We start from the raw sequence: 16,761 nt of genomic DNA on the forward strand, positions 1-16,761 counted from the left end.
ATGAAGACTTTCTCCCTTACGTGAGTCAAGGGCTTGGAAGCAAATAGAAGAGGCGATAACCCTCTGTGGGTTGGATTTTTGAAGTTAACGTGGCGCCAGAATCACGTGGGGATGGCGGAAGGCAGCTCCTGTGGAGGTTAGAGAGAGGCGGCAAGGAGGGAGGTGGCGTTCGCTCCCACGGGACGGGACCAGGGATACTTGTGACGGGTGTTCTGTCCCTTGACAGAAAAATACACTGTCAAATGAGCAGAAACGAGAAGACAGAACACGGAGGAAACAAACCTGCTGAAATCCGAATCAGGTGGGCCGATCCGTGCCCTGGCTGTGATTTGTACCATTGTTCTCCAAGACGCTGCCCCCCCAGGGGGACCTGGATGAAGGGTGAGCGGGGTCTCCCTGTGTTCTTTCTACAACCGCGTGCGAATCTAACGTCCCTCAAGATAAGAAGTTTGAAAAAAAAGTCCCCTGTCCTGAGCTAGGAGGTCTGGGGTAAACTGAGGCCCTGCATTCCTAAGGAGTTTGCAAGGGGTGCTGCTGGCCACGACCGCACAGAGCCTGATGCTACGCCGCTCGCTATGGTGGCCCGTGGTCGTAGGTCGTTATCCAGCCCCCGAAATGTGGCCCATCTGGCTCGAGGGGCACTGTATGTTCGAAAGAGTGGGTTTCGAAGACGGTGTGAAGAAGAGGAGGTCAAATATTTCATTAGGAGCCTAAAGAATTTGTTGTATGTTGAGACAGCATTTTGGAGCCGTTGGATTGAATAGAGTGGACGATTCAATTGAGTTTTACCTGTTCCTTTTTACTTGTTAAGGATGAGACTCTTGGAAAATTTTGAATGATGTCTGTGGCTTGCATTATATTGCTCTTGGGCACAGCTCTGGGCCCGTGGGTGGGAGGAGGGTGGCATCCAGGGAAGTGGTCACGTGAGGCAGTCAACAAACACACGCTGCACGGACGCCGTGGGAGGAGGTGAGCCAAGTGGCCGTGGACCATGACCTCGTGGAGCTCATGGCTTAGAAAGGAAAAACTGGCCGTTGTGTGAGGTCCTGAAAGCCGGGGAGAGGGGCTTTCAAGGAGGAAGCACAGGGCGACGAGGAGTCAGGAGCTGTGCCGATATTACCCCTGCCTTGGCAGGGCCGATCGTCTCCTCTGGGCTGGCCATCGGGCTGACTGCCTGTACCACTGAAGAACCAGCCAGGCGAGGCCACGGGGTAGGTAGTGACACGAGCCCCATGTTACAGCTGCAAGAGAGAGGCCCAGAGAGGTGAAGGGGGCTCCCTGAGGCTGCACGGCCACAGAGTGTCTGAACGGGGATTTGAACCCAGCTCCGCCTGCGTGGCCTCGCTGGAGAGCAGAGTTACTGCTCTGTGGCCTGCAGGCCGTGGCTGCAGGACTGTCGCCCACGCCAGCCCTCCAGCGAGCGGAAGGGGGCTCTGCTATTCCTCCTCCCCGGGGCACCTTGGCTGCCGCCCTCCCCAGCTGGTGTTGCTGGAAAATTCGATGCTTTCCCATCCTTCATCTTCAGCCCCAATGGCGCCCTCACGGCCCCTGTGGATGCTGGTTCTTGGAGTGGGAGTGGCCCCGCCAGCGGCCAGAGCAAAGTTAGAGCCGAAGTCACTTCCGCCCCCCCTCCCCCTCCCCGTGGTCCCCAAGCCCCCCTCCAGCTTCGGCGCAATTTAATGTCTCACCGAGCTGTCCCTATTTGACAAACAGGTGATTTTGCTAATGAGGAATAAATGAGATCCACAGGATGAGAGAGGGTGTGCGGCAGCTGGCGTGAGGGCAAGATGTGCCGAGTTTATTAAAATAATATCTGGCCACATGCTCGGGGCTCAGGGTCCGGGCTGGAGGAGCGACTCGCTTTTCTCTCCTCCACCCTCTGCTGCTCCCCAAGCCACGCTCGCCCCTGTCCCCTCCCAGCTTCCGGAAGGCGCCTAGCCCCAATCCCGGCTGGCTGTGCCAGAGCGGACCCTGGCTAGGGTGCCCGCTCCTGCGGGAGGCGGGGGAGGGGGGCAGCGGGGCGACGGGGCTGACGGATGGCCGGGTGTGCGAGCGTGCGTGGGTGTGTGTGAGGGCGGGTGTGACTGCGTGTGGGGGGCTGAGCGGGAGAGGCTCGTCAAACGGGAGGAAGAAAGGGGAGGAAGAACGGGAGGGAGAGGGCAGAAGAGCCGGCGATTGATGAGGAGGGTGGGCAGGGGAGGGGAGGGAGGGCTGGGGGTGGGAGATCGGAGGGGGAGAGACAGAGGAGTAAACACACAGGAAGGCGGAGGGGGGCCCCTCACAGAGAGAAAGAAGAGGTAGCAGCCAGACTGGAACAGGGGGGAGGAGGGGGGGGGAGGAGGGAGGGAGGAGGGGGGGAGGAGGGGGGAGGAGGGGGGGAGGGCGGGAGAGATTTAGAATCTCAGAGATGGACACACACAGGAGGGAGCCTAGCACTGGCAACTGTCCTGAAGGCAGGGCAAGCGGGGGAGGGGGAAGGAATCTAGGAGGGAGGGGGGAAGGAGACATGAGGAGTGGGGAGAGCGTGTGGGGGGAGGAGGAGAGGTGGGCGGGTGGCCTTCGAAGCACAGGAGCTCCGAGCTCTGGGTTCCCGGATGGCTGCTCGAGCACCTGCCACCATGTGACCTGGGCTGGGCATCTGCCCCCTCTGGCCTTGTTTTCCCCCAGCTGCCCCATGGATGATGAGGGGTTGAACTTGACCCCTGGTACAGAGGTCCTTCCTTTGCTACTGCTGGATGAGAAGGGCTGAGGCGGGAGAGGAAGGGGTCACACGCAGGGGTGACGGTCCCTCTTCTAAGGCCGGGACCAGAAGAGAAAATGGGACGCCAGCCTCCCAGGTGCAGCCTGGCCCTGGTGGCCCCGCGTGGTGGCCCTCCAAGGACAGGAACCAGCGCGAGTGCAGGGTCTGGAGCAGAGGAAGTGGTGTTGAGGCAAGAAGGTGGATGGAGGACCGAGAGGGGGACACAGGCACATCCTGCCTTTCCCGTCTCCTTCCGTCCTCTTGTCCCCTGGTCCTGTTCTCTCTGTGGGGAACACCCTCTCGCCCGTCCCCCCACAAGCTCCAGGACACCTCCTTCTGTGCACCACCTCCCGTCCCCCCCCCTCCTCAGAGCCCGGGGAGCAGCCAGAGGAAAGGAAGAGGGCATCCTGGAAGGCTTCCCAGAGGAGGTGAGGTCTGGAAGTGAGTTCCCAGTGAGGTCTTTGCTCCTGTCCTTGAGTCAGGTGCCACTATGGGAGTTTGTGTCCCATGTGGCTGTGACTCCATTTACTTAACACTGTTCTTCGAATCAGCTTACTCTGCGTTTAAACAAGCGCATTTAGGGGAAAAAAAGTGCATCACAGTATAATCATCTTGGCACAGGACAAGAGGGACAGGAGCCCTGGGGTCCCCAGATGGGGGCCTGGGCCAAGGCAGGGAGGCGGGACACGCGGAAGGAGGCAGGCAGATCTGAGGGCGCTGTGAATGCTGGGGGAGAAGGGCGGGCTCTGTGTGGGAGGCAATAAGGAGCCAAAGAAGGTTGGGAGAGGCACACGGAAGCATGTCCGGGTGGCAGGTCTCACGGGGGCCCGCCCTGCACACCTGTCAGTCCTCTCTACCCACTGTCACTGCCGTCACCACCCTCTCGCATTCTGTTTCTGCCACCGGCTGTGCCCTTTCCCTTTCAAAGGCCATTTCGTCTGTCTCTTTTTAAATCTGTCATTTCCCCTCTGGGTTCTAGTGCCTGCCTGGCCCCTCCCCCACCAGGCAGGCTGCACCCCGGGACCCGGACTGAGTTCTGCGGCTCCCTCCCCGCCCTGCCTCTGCAGCTCCCCTCCACCGGCTGCTGGGAGCCCAGGGCACCGCACACAGTGGGTCTTCAGGAGTGGTTGGACGGGTCTGTGCCCTGGCTCTTTCCTGCTGCTGCTGCGCGGTTCCCCCTCCAAGAAGGGCGCCCTGCCCGGTGTGGACGGGAGAGAGAGAGGCAAACCACACTCTGGGCCCTCCACGCCTCCCCCCTCCCCTCCCCCCTTCCTGACAGTTTTCCTGTCGCGGGCTGTCTTCCTTCCCATCCATCATTTCCTCTTTTTCGCTCCCTCCTCCAGTCCCACACCCCCATCACTCTTGCTCAGGCGGAGCTCCCCCCCCCCCAGCTCCAACGGTCCCCAAAGCAAACGGCCCTGCTCCCGGCACTCCTGGGCGAGCCCCCTGATGGGGAGGGAGGCCGCAGAGACATGAGATTGCGGGGTGTGCTTAGAGCTCAGTTAATAGCCCAGAAGCCACACAAACACCCGCCTCACCTGGCCCTCCTCTCCCCCACCTCCAGCCACTCGGCCCAGGATGCAGGGAGGGAGGAGCGTGTTCTCCTGAGATCTCCCGTCACAAGGGAGGACCCAACACTCGCCTTTAGGAATGATGCTCGAAGTTATGCCATGATACTGCATGCTAAGGGTTTATCCATGTTAAGATCTTTACAAAGCAATTTCTAAAACTCTAACACAGAAGGATCCAGACCACAACACCCACAGGTAGAAAACAGAAGGGAAAGAAATAAACTCTGATATTAATACTGGCTGTCTTTCAGTGGTGGGCCTCTGGGTAAAACATACATTTTTGCCTCCTTTTCGGTGTTTTCCACATGTTTCTTAACGAGCATCTTTACATCATCTCGTTGTTTTCAAATGGCTGTGTTTGTCCAGGCGTCTGCGTATGCATTTAACCTATCATTCGCTGATTTAATAGTGCTATTTGGAAAGTGCTGTATGTTCACATTTAAATTTTATTTAGTTTTTGAGCAGGTAATACATTCACACGGCTTAGAATTCAAAAGGTACCCCAAAAAGGTATGAAGTGGAACTGCTACCCCTGTCCCCATCGTCCCCGGCCACCTGGCTCCCCTTTTGGAGAGAAAAGGTAGCCCCTGTTCTCACGTGTGCTTCTAGACACAGCATCTTGTTAGAAAACTGGGAAACAGACACATACTAAAAAATTTTTAGTGTTTATTTATTTTTGAGACACACACACACACACACACACACACACACACACACACAGAGTGTGAGCGGGGGAGGGTCAGAGAGAGAGGGAGACAGAATCTGAAGCAGGCTCCAGGTTCCAAGCCCTCAGCACAGAGCCTGATGTGGGCCTCGAACTCACGAACGAGTGAGATCAGACCGGAGCCGAAGTCAGATGCTTAACCGACCGAACCACCCAGGTGCCCCAGGAAACAGACATATATTTTTAAGGAAAGAGATGATCGATTTTCTTTTCTGCTCCAGGCCGACTCAGTCCTCCACCGAAGGCTGGCATTTTCCCAGCCTGGGGCAGGTGGTCTCTCTGACTCTAGAATGGAATGCTCTAGAACTTTTCCCTGGCAGCCCTCCTGACCTCTCATGCTGGCCAAGGTCTCAAGAACCCCTTTCCCTTTTCAAACAATCTATTATTCCTGATTAGCAATGCAATGCAAATGAAAACGTTATGGGAACATGTAATATAGAACATCCACTCTAATGCCCCCCCCTCAGACATAACCAGTGGGAATCTGTGGGTTAATATTTCTGCAGCGTTTTCTTTTTCAGGTGTCTATTTTTAAAAAGTAGGGTTGGACTGAGCAGCGTTGTGGCATTTTCCAATTTTTCACTTAATTTATCTTCACTTAATGTATCTGCCCATGCCAGTACAGAGAGATATTCCTCAGTAAGAATATCTGTTTTGGGGAGGTGCTTTGGGGTAAGAGAAGGAAAACCCTGTGTGCTCTGATGTCCCTTATTTTCAAGGGGGCTGGGACTGGTGAAGTCTAGGTGGGGGATGTCAGCCAAGCAAGGGGACTCAAGGTACCTGACACTTTGCCTGGAAGGAAGGAGATGCAGAGGTTCCTAGAGTGGAGCAGAAATGACGAAGGGCTGCCTTGATCTAACCCATGGCACCTGTGATCCAGGCTTGCGCTGGCTCAGTATTAGCTGGCGAGGGCCTGCGGAAACCACTTGGCTCACCTTCCTGAACTTTCTGTAGGCTCTCAAGATGTCAGAGCTGGCCGGGAGCCGGGAAGTCCCAAGATGAACACAGCCTTGGAGCCAGGAGGTCTGACCTGGTTACGGCCTGGTGGGACTCGTGATGCCTCCCGTTCCCCATCAGCAGGAGTTGAGGGTGGGGTGGATGTTAGCTCAGTAGACACCGGGTGATGTGCCATATTCTTTTCATTTGGTGACCTCAACTTACCCCAGAGCAACCCTGCATGGTAAGTGCTATTACCCCCATCCTACAGAAGAAGAACCAAAACTTAACGAGAGGAAACAATGTCCCTGAGTTCACCCAAATGATGAAGGCAGGAGCCAGGATCTGAACTCAGGGCTGTCGACTCTTGACCTTGCCTCTCTAAGGACCCGATGGCCTAAGATTCTATGCCTTATGCTGACTTCTCTACAAGGACAACCCCGGGGGATTGTGAGGGTGACTTCAGTGGGCTTGGGTCTGACTTTCTCTACATTTGGGCTTCTTGTCTTTCTTTATATTCCTCTGACACCCTTGAGCTGGAGGAGACTGGGTTTGAATCTTGCTCGTCCTTGCGTCCCTAGCACCTGGGACATCGTTCTGCACACGGAAGCTCTCAAGAAATATTTGCTGGATGGTTTTAAATGGAAGTCATTCATCAAGCAACTTTTGAACTCCGGTTATATTTTGGGCACTGTCCTAGGTGTTAGGGACAAGGAGATAAGGAATAATACTGACTGGTATCCTCTGTCATGGGCTGGGTAGTTTGCTAAGAGTAGGGGTACATACACATATAATGTCAACCTGTTTGGTACCAACTTCAAAGCGACACTAATATAGTCCCAATTTCTATAGGAAAGAAGAGCTCAGAAAATGCAAGAAGATCAAGGTGAGGTAAAGGTCCAGAGTCGGGAAACCACAGAGCGCAGGTGCAAGGAACAGAACAGGTGAGTTTTCTTGGAACATCGGATGTAAAAGGGGAGGGGAGAAGAAGCCATCATGATTTGCACATAACGTGTCTTGTTAATTAGTTCGTCGGCTGCTTCTTTTGCATTTTTAAGGGAGACAGTCATATTACGTACATACATAATGACAAACTTGTCTCTTCCTCCCCCGACATTAAACTTTAATTTTTTTTCTTGTCTTATTACGTTGGCTACACCTGAGGTCTAAGGTTGGGTAGCGGTGACGACCCTGGATAACTTTATCTCAGTCCCGAATTGAAAGAGGGGTCTTTTTAATATTTCATCAATAAGGATGTGGCTTGATGAGTTTTTTTTTTTTTATCAGAAATGGAAGTTGAGATCAATCGTATGTGACGCTTTTAGGAACGCCTACAGATTCTCTTGGACTCCCCTGCTTCCCAGACTTCAGCTGTTTGCTCTGCTCCAGCCACCACGGCGGCCAAGAGACTCCATGTGGGCCCGTGCGATTCTGCTGCCCAACGCCAATCAGCTACAAGCCCAGAGTCTCTGGCTTCTCTGGCCATTTCTGGACTTAGGACAAAGACCACACGATAAGGCATGGGTTCCTAAGAAGCTGCCAATGGCTTTCACGAGGCAACTGGAAATGCAGGAGAATGAATCCGGGAGGGGAACTTTGGCCAATGGGAAACGGAAGCTGAGGAGGGAGGTGGGCTGATGGATCCCATCTTTCCTCCTCTGATAGACTGCCCGGAGGCATGTCCATCTGGAGGCTCCCTGAGGGCTGAGCAGCCCCGTTGGCCAATCACTTGCTGTGCTTTTCCAAGAAACAGCGAGCCGCGTGACAACAACCCACCGCGCCTCGTCCTCGTCCTCTCCTGCCTCAGTCCCCGCTTCCCTCACGCTCCCTGCCCTGGCTTTGCACCTTCTATCTAGCTCCTTTCTCTTTTCTGGAGCCTGGGTGAGGGCATGTTTCGTACACCGTTTCAGCATTTACGGAGACACCCACGCCACGTTCCGTCAACCGGTTAACGGCATGAATCCCATGGCTACTTTGTCTGAAACGGGTTTGCATCCCTGGCATAAACCCTACTGGGCAGGTGGGTCTTTTCGTAGGTGTGTGGGAGTTTCCGCTCCACGCTGCTGTGTACCTTGCGCGTGGCTGCGTGTGCACACCTGGGTATACAGGTAACGTGGCCTCTTGCGGCCGGGCCCCGCGAAGCCGCCTCTCTCAGCCTCCAGCCGTGTCTCTCCTCCGCGGATGAAGGCAGGCAGGCTGGCAGGCAGAGATGATGGAGGTGCTGGCAGCGGGTCTGAGGGGAGCTGGGAGGGGAGAGAGTGCAGAGAGGGAGGTAATTAGGAACCAGGCGGTATCACAAATCTCCCAGCCGCGCTGACACCCAGGGAGAGTGATCACACACTCAGAGTCAGCCCAGACAAGTGTGAAAGCCCTTCACTCCATCCCTAGGAAGAAGGAGGAAAGGAGAGACGCGGACCGGGCAGCCGGATGACAGCCCTGCCCCCCAGCACACCCACCAAGACAGCCATGACGTCACCTTCACACTCCCCCTCCCTCAGCCCCGACCCGGGTCAGGGAGCTGTGATTCAAAGGTATGGAGGGGGCAGCGGAGGGCCATGCAAGACGAGGGAGAGGTCTTGGGAGGCTGTGCCCCGGAGAAGGAAGGTGAGGAGAGCCTTCATCATGGCATCCAATCAAGGCCAGGCGGATCTTCGCAAGCCCTCAACAAGCACAGACTGCCCCCCGTCAGAGGTGGCAAGGCGTGCTTCCCACACTTGAAAAATTGGTCCCCAAGGAAAGTGGGAATTAACATCGGCGGCAAGACGCCCGCGTATGTGTTATTTCTCAACGGTCCTGCCATTTGCTTGATGAAGAAATGGAGGCTCAGAGAGGCTGAGGCCTTGGCCCAAGGACACACAGCTACCAAGCGGCGGGAGTGAGACCTGCCTACTTAGGAAGTCCTAGCCTCCACCACACCCTCCGCCTGCTCCCCTGGAATGGAAGGAGGAGCCCTGTCGATATGGGATAGGTTCTTGGAGGCATGGGGGTGTCAGAGGCAGGGAGATGGGCAAATTGCCCTTCGGGTCCCAAAAGAGATAGAGGATTATGACCTCTGTCCCCACCCCTGGCACCCCCTGGGCTAGCTTTGGCTCTGCCGAGGATGTCCGAGAGAGAAATCTTTTTGGGTCAGTGACTTTGGGTCCGTGGGAATTCCAGAACTAGGGATGTTTGCTCTTCCTCTGGTCATCGCACCTGGCAAGGTGGCCCAAGGGAGCAAACTTCACTGGCCCTGGCACAGGGCCCCCGTGGGTGAATCAGGTTTGGACTATCATTTTCTCCTCAGGCCCGCCTCCTCCCTGGAGTGGACGCTGGGGGTCGGTAAGGAGGCGAAAACTGGGTCGGTGGGGTCAACACATGGAGGGCTCCCAGCCTCTCTCCGATCTCCTCTCCGAGCACTCTTCCCCCTGTTCACTCTGTTCCCAGAACATTCTAGAATGTCTCCTGACTTGGCGCCTGGGTTCCTGCTGTTCCCTCCTCCTAGAACGCTATTAGTTTTAAATCTTTCCTTGTCTGTTTTCTCTTCCACGAGTTCCCAGGTCAAATATCACCCTCTCAAAGAGCACCTCCCTGACCAAAGTAGCCTTCTATTACCCTTTCTTCCTCCACAGCATTTATTGCTAAACTCTGTAAACAAGTTGACAAAAAATAAGCACAATGATTTTCGCCTCCTCCTCCTCCCTTTCCCTGCCATTATGTGGTAGATTTCACAAGAGCTGAGACCTTGCTTGCCTTGATCATTGCCAAGGTGGGGGCTTGACACACAGCAGGTGCACAACAAAAGTATCTGTTGAATAAGTGACTCATTGAATTAACGAATGGAGACACACACGGGCTCTGGAGCCAGTAGACTCTGGAGTCAAATCCCAGCTCTGCTACGTATTAGCTACATGATCTTGGGCAAGTTACTTAACACCCCCGTGCCTCAGTTTCCCTACTTTTAAAAAGGGGGTGACAGCAGTCCCTTCTTCATGAGGCTGCTGGGCGCGTTCCACGAGACAATGTAGAGCGCCCCATACATTCCGCTGATCATCCGTTAACTACCTTACCAAGGAGGAGAGTAGGGCCCGGAGAAGGGTGGCTGGTCCTGGGTCCCAAAGTGCACCAGTGGGATTGCAACTTAAACAGCCTGACTCCTGGCATCGCTTTCTTGAGGAGTTGGAACTCGATTCAGTAGGATCTGGCAGATGGATGGGTGTGCCCCTCGAGGAACTCACACCTGTGCTCCAGGAAGCAGGGGGAGGGATCGCTCATAGCAACTCTGTAAGACAAACAGGACACCCTCTAAAGACCCTGCAAATCTGAATGAATGAGGGCTCCGCACAGACCTAGAGGGTCACACAAACTTGGCCTACGTAAGAAGGGCAAGTTCCAGAAGGACATGTGCAGTGGTCAGTGGTTCCCCATGGGGGGGGGGGCAATTTTGCCTCTCCACCCCCCACGGGCACATTGCACAATGTCTGGGGACATTTTTGGTTGTCACCACTTGGGGGGGGGGCGCTATTCGTATTTAGCGGGCAGAAGCCAGGGAAGCAATTCAACATCCTCCCATTTACAGGACAGCCGTCCTCACTCAAAGAACGATCTGGCCCCAAATGCCAGTAGAGCCAAAGCTGAGAGACCCTGCAGCGGATAATGCCACTTCTAGAAGGCTCAAGCGTACATTAAGTAAACTATAGGCTGTTTAGGGATCTATACATTTTTAGCAAAAGCATAAGGAAATAAATGCATTCCACCAGATTGGATTTTCCATGAGAACAAGGTTTTGGGGGAGAGGGATCTCCACAGTGTTAGATGCTTCATAATTATGTTACATGCATGAAATAATGAGCAATGAACACTAATTTTAGGGCAGTGATATTTCAGGGTGGGATGGGGATTTTTTTTTTTACTAAGTCCTAAATATTTCATAATAAAAAAGTCCCCTGTGGGGACCCAAAGAAACAGCGCATCCTGCCTGCCTTTAAGGACAAACTCATCTCAGATCTGGGCTCTCACACTCACTAGCTTTATGACATGGGCACGCTGCTTGTTTGGGGTCTAAATTTCCTGATCTGCAAGCTGAGGTCCTACCTCCTGTATTTACCACTCAGGGACACAGCGCAGCCCCAAGGAGATGCCAGCTGGAAAAACACTTGGCAAGGTCTGGGAAGGAGGTCTCTCTTGCACACACAATCCCCCTCCCCCACCAGCTCTAGCTCTTTGGAGAGAGTCAGCACTGAATCTTCAGTGGAGTCCTAGCAGGTGCATGGACACCACACGCATGTGAATGGGCTCAAAAAACTGTTAAGGAGGAATTTTTCTGAATTTTGGACAGAAGGCAGCCAGCAGTGGGGGAGAGGGTTAGAGGCAAGCAAGGCTGAGCATTTATCTATCTATCTATCTATCTATCTATCTATCTATCTATCTATCTATCTAAATGTTTATTTATTTTTTGAGAGAGACAGAGCCTGAGTGAGTTAGGGGCAGAGAGAGAGGGAGACACAGATCCGAAGCAGGGTCCAGGCTCGGAGCTGTCAGCACAGCTCGAACCCACAAACCACGAGATCATGACCCAAGCTGAAGTCGGACGCTTAACCAACTGAGCCACCCGGGCGCCCCAGGGCTGAGCATTTATATGTGCGTGTGAGGATGTGCGCGTGTGTATGTGTGACTATCAGGGACCACGTGTGTGTGCGCCTGGGTCTAGGCATGTGTGCGAGGGTGCATAGGAGCTTGTGTGCGGTCTATGTGCACGTAGGTGTCTGCATGATCATCTGATGACGGTGTGTGCTGTGTGTGTGTGTGTGTGAGTGGATGTGCACGCATCTTTGGTGTGTGATTGTGTACGCATGTGTTGTGCGTGGTTCTGTGCGTGGAAATGTAAGTGGGTGGATGAGTGCATACACGTTTGTGTACAACTCCTCATCAGATACACGTGTGTGCATGTGAATGTGGACCAGTGTATACGTATTTGTGATTGTGTGCATATAAATGTCTGTATTCTTCTACAGATAGGTGTCTCAGTCTTCCTCCCTCTCTCCCTTTCTTCCACCTCTCTCCATCTCCCTTTTGCTCAGGTGTCCAGGCCTAGGAATGGCGGGGCCTCCCTGCTTCCCCGGCTTTGGGTACTCCCAGCAGGTGGGAGGCAGCTCTGGACAGACTCCTAGCAGGTGAAATATCCCTCTCCAGCCCCTACTGAGCCCCGGCCAGAAAGGAATTCCCTGCAGGCTCTTCCCTAATCCCCCACTGGGTCCCTCCCCCACTCACCTCTCCACATCTCCCAGGACAAAGGACCCTTTTGGTTCTGTATTCACGGGTGGTCACATTCCTCACAGCTTGACTCAGAATGGGGTGGGGGGAGGCAGCGACGTTTCTGGGGGGGGGGACAGTTGGGCAATCTCTATTAGTCTTGGCTTCCTCCCCTGAGAAATGGGGGAAGACACTGCAGAAAAATCAGCAGGCAAACCTATATTGCCATTGTGGTTACGTTTTATCAACCTCCTCCTTTGGCCAACTCAGGATATGTTTACTGAGAACCTACTCTGTGCCAGCTTCTCCACTAGGGACTGAAAACCTGAGATGAACGAAAGGCATTTCTCCATCTCGGGGAGTCCATGATGGCGTTGGAAGAGAGAGGGAACCACCGAGAAACAGGTCACTAGAATCCTAGATTGGACATGTTACCAGGAGGCAGGTGGAGGATTAAACACCTTGCCACAGCTCCAGCTTACCTGCCTGATTAAAGTCAACGTTTCTTAGCCTGTCATTCGAGGCCCCTTATGATGGAGGGAGGCACAACTGGGGAGGCTTTCTGGAGGCGCAGGTGTGTGAGAGAGAATCGGACCGTGACGAACAGGTATTTGGGTAAGTGGAGAGGGAAGGAGGGGCCTTCTGGAAGACAGATCGCGGCTTAAGAAAAGAGTGTGGCTGCCGGACCTTGCAGTCTGGCTGGTCCACAAGAGACGGGGTTGGCCTGGTGACAGATCCCATGTATTGATATCCGTGCCCGGGTGGGGGATGTTCCAGTTGACAACGTGACTTCACCCCTGTTACTTCACCTTTTCCTTGACCCAGTGAGGCGTGTGCCCATCTGGCGAACGAAGAGAAGGAAGAAACGGGAAAAAGTGGTAACGCAACTGGGATGAGCCCAGCCTTGGCGCCCCTGTGTGGGGAAACACTTGGTATACCTCGAGACCCCAAGGCTGGAAGGTATCTCTGGGGATGGCACGTTCCTGCTTTGTCTATAAATGCTTATGTTTTGACTTTATCATCAAATAAATGTTACCACTAGGGACACACTTATGTTCCTGGCTCCCCCATTTATCTGGTCACCCATCCATCCACCCCACTATCCATCTTCCTATCCACCATTACTATACATCCACTCATCTATCCACTCACCTTTTCACCCACCTGCCCACCCATCCATCTACCCACCCAACCGCCCACCCACACATACCGTCACCCATTCGTCTCCCTACCTACTATCCACCCATTCATAATCTGCCTATTCATCTTCTGTCTGCCCGTCCATCCATACGCTTCTCTGTCAATGCGTTCCTATCCATTCACCTACCCGTTTATCCATTCGTCTACACATCCGTCCAATTACCAATCACCCCTGTACTATCCACCCATCTGTTTGTCCAACCAATCACCCATCCATCCAAACATTCAACTGACAACCTTGGCACTAAGTCACTCATCCACCCACCTACCCACCCACCCACTCAATATTCCTGGGTTCAGACTCGGCAAGATGATCCAAGTGGGTCTAACCCAGCCATCGCTGTGGGCTTCCGGGACTCAGGCTGGGATATTCTAAAGACCAACCCACACGCGGAGGCCCCGCGGGGATGCGAGGTGGAGACGGTGGGGGTGGCAGTAACTTAAATGCAATCTCTTCTGGGGTGTAAAGGTCACCCACGCACTCTTTCTTCTGGGCCCAGCGTTAAGAATTTTGGGACTGAAGAAAGTGGGAGAGATGGAGAGACAGAAACCTGGGGGGGGGGGGGGGGGGGAGAAGAGAGAGGAAAAGAAACTTGGTGAGCAAACTAGAGAGGGGGAGAGAAAGAGGGAAATTTATAGAGAAATTGGAAGTGGGATAGAGACGACACGGAGAGACCTAAGGCGGGGGGGGGGGGGGGGGGTGGGGAGAAGAATGAAGAGACAGCTTGGAATAGCCTATCTTACCTTTGGTGGGGGAAGGAGGGGGAGGGAGAGAGGTCGGAGGGCAGGGGAAAGCGGAGGCGAGAGGGTCCCAGTGTCACGGCCCCGGGCCCCTCGCTGGGCACCGGGCTCCCCGGAAGTCCCCGCGGCCCCGGGAAGCCACCCCCACGCGGGGAGGACGCGGCGCGGGGCGCTCGGGAACCGCGGTCGCGTGGGCTCGGCCGGCCGCGCCATCAATTAGGCGGTCGCCGGGCCTGGCGAGCGGCAGCGTCTGTGGAAATTACCTTTTAATTTCTTAATTACATTGTCCTCACCTGCAGCTCAACCCGCCTCCGAGAGGCGCGCGCAAAGCCGCTTCCCGGATCCCCTCCCCCGGTGCCATAAATTAGGACGCCGCCCGCCCGCGCGCCCTGGTGGTCCCCGCGCCCCCCGCGCCCCCCGCGCCCCCGCGCCCCGCCCACCGGCTGTTTTAACCTCGCGGGGCACCTTCGAGGAGCTTCGCCAGTGGCCTCGCCTCCCCCACCCCGCCTCATCTCCCCAACCCGGGGAGACCCGAGACCCGTCCCAGGCGCAGGGTGGGGGCGCTGGGCAGCCAGACCTGAAATCTCCAAACCAGGCCTTTGCTGGATGGAGCGCCTCCACCTCTCAGACCCTCGGTTTCCCCGTCGTCGGTCACATGGAAAGGAAAGTAGCGCCCCTTTGTCTGGACCGGGAGGCTTAACGGAGGAAAGCGGAAGCGCTTAGTCTCAGAGTGCTCTCAGACTGTTAGCTATTGTGCATTGATGCGCTTAACGAGTGGGTTTTGAGTACCTACTATGGATGAAGCGTTCCAGAAGTCTCTGCAGACACAGAGGTGAACAAAACAGTGTGTGCCTATTGATGAGGATGACGACGATGGTGATGATGATGACGAGGGTGGTAGTGTGATGGTGGTGGGTGATCCTCCCGGACGCACAGGGTTCGGTGGCTCAGTCCTTGCGACTCTTGATTTCGGCTTGGGTGACCGTCTCACGGCTCGTGAGTTCAAGCCCCCCATCAGGCTCTGCGCTGACAGTGTGGAGCCTGCTTGGGGTTCTCCTCTCTCCCTCTCTTTCTCCCTCTCTCTCTCTCTCTCTGCCCCTCCCCCCCCAAAAATAAATAAATAAACTTAAAAAAAAAAAAAAAGAAATGCGAATTTTCGGGGCCTACCCTGAGACTTACCAAATCGGAATCTCTGGGGTCAAGGCCAAGGAATCTGTATCTTCACAAGCTCCCCAGGAGATCTCTATGCTCACTAAAGTTGGAAAAGGACTGTCATCACCGAAGCAGAGTTTCTTTGTTCATTGCCTTTTAAAGACCATCCTGATGTGGGGCACCTGGGTGGCTCAGTCGGTTAAGCATCTGACTTGGCTCGGGTCATGATCTCGCGGTTTGTGGGTTCAAGCCCCACGTCGGGCTCTGTGCTGACAGCTCGGAGCCTGGAGCCTGCTTTGGATTCTGTGTCTCCTCTCTCTGCCCCTCCCCTGTTCATACTCTGTCTCTCTCTGTCTCTCAATAATAAAACGTTAAAAAAAAAATTTAAAGACGATCCGGATGAGAGGGGTTGAGATTGCACTTGGGCTGAGACCTCAGCATTTTGGGGTCTCAGGCCTTGGCCACTGCCTGGGTTAGAGCCCGGGCCTTAGTCCAGGCTCACCCTGGAATCTTCTGGATGACGTTGAGAAGGTCCAGGTGCCCAGGTCCCATCGCGGACAGATCCAATCTGAGTTTCTAGGAGAGGGTCCTGAGCATCAACCTTTTCAAAGCTGCCAGGCGATTCCGATGTTCAGGGAGGGAGGGCTGACAGCAACCACCAGTGGGAAGGAGACCAGAATGGGAAGTCAGTGGTCTTGTTTCCAAGGTCAGTCCTGCCACTAACTCACCAGTTGGGGCCAAACGTGTGACCCCTCCCGGTGGCCATATTCTTTCGGTTTATCGTACGTCTGAGGCATTGGGGGAGAACATGAAGAAAAGGCAGATTCTACGTGGGACCTGAGTCCTGGCATTTGATCCCTACGTAGGGTTGAGGCAGGACCTGAGAATATGCATTAAAAAAAAAAAAAGCCAGCACATAAACTTTACCATAAAGCCTCAAGCTTTGAGCAATCTTAAGACCCGTCAGAGCAGACAAGTTGACCTGCTTGAATCCTACATCCCAACCGTGGTTGTCTCCTTTGTGTCATATCCCCTCGCCTAACTTAGCCCTGGCCCCCTCTTTTGAGTGTTTTTTTTTTAAATTCCTCTATGTTTATGTTCCATGATAAATAATTTTTATTTGTATTGTTTTAAAGTTTATGTACTTCGAGAGAGAGAGAAAAAGTGTGAGTGGGGGAGGGGCAGAGAGAGAGGGAGAGCGCAAGAGTCCCTCCGTGATAAATAGTTTTTAAATATTAGTTGAGGAAGATAAGTTTTGGAGGGGTGGTTTGAGGGAGAAGGCACCCACTATATATAATTACTCTTACCCAAACTCTCAGAAATGCTGGAACTAAGCTTCTGTTTCAAGGAAGGGAGACACGTTAGAGGGGCACCTGGGTGGCTCAGTTAATTAAATGTCTGACTTCGGCTCAGGTCATGATCTCGCGGCTTGTGGGTTCGAGCCCCGCGTCGGGCTCTGTGCTGACAGC

At 54.2% G+C, this 16,761-nt stretch overlaps 1 long non-coding RNA gene across 1 annotated transcript; it reads right to left on the minus strand.

Moving 5' to 3' along the window:
* Positions 1-7,312: 7,312 nt before the first annotated feature.
* LOC109277811 (uncharacterized) lies at positions 7,313-14,854 on the minus strand. Its single transcript, XR_002085333.2, has 3 exons — positions 14,718-14,854; positions 10,018-10,229; positions 7,313-8,214 (listed from the first exon to the last, which is right to left on the minus strand). It is a non-coding gene; the product is annotated as an uncharacterized LOC109277811 (long non-coding RNA).
* Positions 14,855-16,761: the final 1,907 nt, after the last annotated feature.

Source organism: Panthera pardus, unplaced genomic scaffold (genome assembly GCF_024362965.1).
Source record: "Panthera pardus isolate Hobbes unplaced genomic scaffold, ASM2436296v1 HiC_scaffold_15, whole genome shotgun sequence".
NCBI classification, from domain to species: Eukaryota; Metazoa; Chordata; class Mammalia; order Carnivora; family Felidae; genus Panthera; species Panthera pardus.